This window comes from Theobroma cacao, chromosome 7, assembly GCF_053813885.1.
Source record: "Theobroma cacao isolate CCN51 chromosome 7, ASM5381388v1, whole genome shotgun sequence".
Lineage (NCBI taxonomy): Eukaryota > Viridiplantae > Streptophyta > Magnoliopsida > Malvales > Malvaceae > Theobroma > Theobroma cacao.
Genome location: NC_142645.1, coordinates 33,738,771 through 33,741,314, shown reverse-complemented (window position 1 = coordinate 33,741,314; position 2,544 = coordinate 33,738,771). Strand labels below are relative to the sequence as shown.

Below are 2,544 nucleotides of genomic sequence, written 5' to 3'. Positions count from 1 at the left end.
CCTGCAGGCTGTCTACGTCTTCCATCAGCTCCGCTTGCACTGCTCCGACCTCTGCTAGCAACCCTGAGAAGAATTTCACTTTCTCCTTCTCCTTCTTCTTTTATCACGGACATGGATAACAAGCAAAGTTGAAAACAAAAATAAATAATAAAAAGTAAAATTTACCAGATCAAAATAAGGCGAAGTATTTGAAAAGTAAATTCACTACCAGGTCAAGCTTCCCTTTCCTCAGCCTATGGTCCTTCTTCCTTTTAGTAACTTTTGGTTGATCAGTTTGCCTCTTTCCAACCATTGTTTTCTGTAGTCTTTCTCTCTTGAAACTCGATGCTGTCATAAGTCAACGTATATATCATTAGAAGCCTCTAAAAAGAAAAACTGGAGAAGATTCCAAGCATACTTTTAGTGGCACCATAAAGAAGTGCATGTTGATCTAATCCATGGCTTGTTTTCTTGGTATTGGGAGAAATAGAGAAATCGAAACAGAAAATATCGTCAACGCAGCCACAAAACTTTCCATCTATGATAAATCCAAACCCAAATTTTACATAAAGACAAAAAAAAAATTCATATATCTCTTGCATTAAAGGGAATCGTACCTTAAATTAACAATAAGCAGAAGCAGAATCTGTTATGGTTAGAGATGGCTATAAGGAAGACCTTCGGAGAGGGAGAATTTATACACACTGTTCGAGTCTGAGGCATATCGCAGGAAGCAAAAAAAAGGGAAATAACGTTGTTTTACGATCGATAAAGCGCCCAAACCTTGCGATAACAAGGCGGTATCGTGAGTTACCTGCCGGCAGTTTCGTGCCTTAATTCTCTTCTTCTCTTAACATTCCTTTTTTATTCTTGGTAAGGACAAGTTTGGTAATTTCACAAATGCATATAGGAAATTAAAGTTTGTTTTAGAGATTGCTAATTTCTTATCATATAATCCAATGAGAATTTTGGGTATTTTTATTCTTTTATTACATTAAATCAAATTATTAATAAGCTTATTATTAACCTTATCTGTAAAAATTATTTATTTATTTGAGTTTGCTATGCTAACACATAATAATTGTTTTATTTTTTTTGCATAATACTTCAACAAAATTTTTATATTTTTTAAAAATATTTAAATAAATTTTTGAGTCAAAAATTTTTTTTAATGATTAACGGTAATGGTTGATTATTTGTTATTATTTAAACCATCACTTATCATTTTATACTACATGGTACTAATATGATAAACTGACATATTATATTTAAAATTGATGTGGCACATGCTCCACGTTAGTGCCACGTGAACATAAAAATAACAGATAGTATTTTGATTAATAATAATTAGTTAATCATTTGTAATAAAAACTTATTTACTACAAAATAGAAAAACAAAAATGTTAATTGAATATAATAGAAGAATAAAAACTTATTTAAATTTTTTTATTAGTTCATGGACTTTTTAAAACATATTATGTCCTTTTTTTTTGTAGGTATGTTCTACTTATTTATCAACGATTATTTGATAATGGTTTTAATTTTTACTTGTGTCCTTAATTAGTTAATTCAATTGACTGTCTATAGGAGATAGATAAGACTCACAAGCCTAATTGATAATTTCAAACAAAGTGTTAAAGAAATTATCCTTTTTTGATGAAAGATTATATTCATCTTTGACACTGCTATAAGCTCGAGTAGGTCTATATTTTATCAAAGATTGATTTGTTAAATGTTCATTTTGTTAAATTCTTCCCCCATTCCCATAGACCAACCTACATTGAAAGGAGCGGACACCATTCATTCACTGAACTGTACTTATATTAGAATTTCATATAATTAATGATATTAATGAACCCATTAAATTTTTTATAATTTTATAAAAAATAGTTTCTAATCAAAGTAAATTTATTAAAAAGAAATTTATGCTAACATTTAAATGTCGAGAGGACCCTTTCCAAGATCCATAACCATACAATTCAATTAATGAAGAGCTAGATATAGTTAGAGAGAGATAGTGCTGGTGGAGATCTATAGGCGTGATGCTTAATGGTAATGATAACGCCACATAGATGGTAGATATACTGTCGTTATTTTATGATAAGAGAGATCATGTACCTACATTTCAATTGAATGCTAAGGTTTTTTTTTTTTGTATTTTTATTTTTATTATATTTTGAAAAAAGCATCCCTCCTTTATATACTTAATATTCTCTTTTTCCTAGAGTAAGAAAGACTTTGAAATTAATTTATTATCTTTCATAAATTTGGTGAGAATATGACATTAAATTAAAAAATTATTTTTTAAAATAGAATTTGAACTACGGTTTACAAGTGCTTATAGATAGACACAAGTTAGCTCACTTATTTATTAAATCAATAGCAAATTCACGATAGATTAAAAAGCAAATAAATAATCACATTTTTCACTTTTCTCCTATATTCTCTTCCCTACTGTATATATTTAACACTATTTTAGTAGATTTTTTTATTAAATATAAAATTTTGAGAAAAAAATTCAAACTTAATTATTTAAATATTGAAATAAATGCATTTATGATTGAG

The 2,544-nt window shown here is 28.3% G+C and overlaps 1 long non-coding RNA gene across 1 annotated transcript; it reads right to left on the bottom strand.

Annotated features, from left to right (window-relative positions):
• Window positions 1-208: 208 nt before the first annotated feature.
• LOC18594830 (uncharacterized) lies at window positions 209-920 on the bottom strand. Its single transcript, XR_001928629.2, has 2 exons — window positions 597-920; window positions 209-327 (listed from the first exon to the last, which is right to left on the bottom strand). It is a non-coding gene; the product is annotated as an uncharacterized LOC18594830 (long non-coding RNA).
• Window positions 921-2,544: the final 1,624 nt, after the last annotated feature.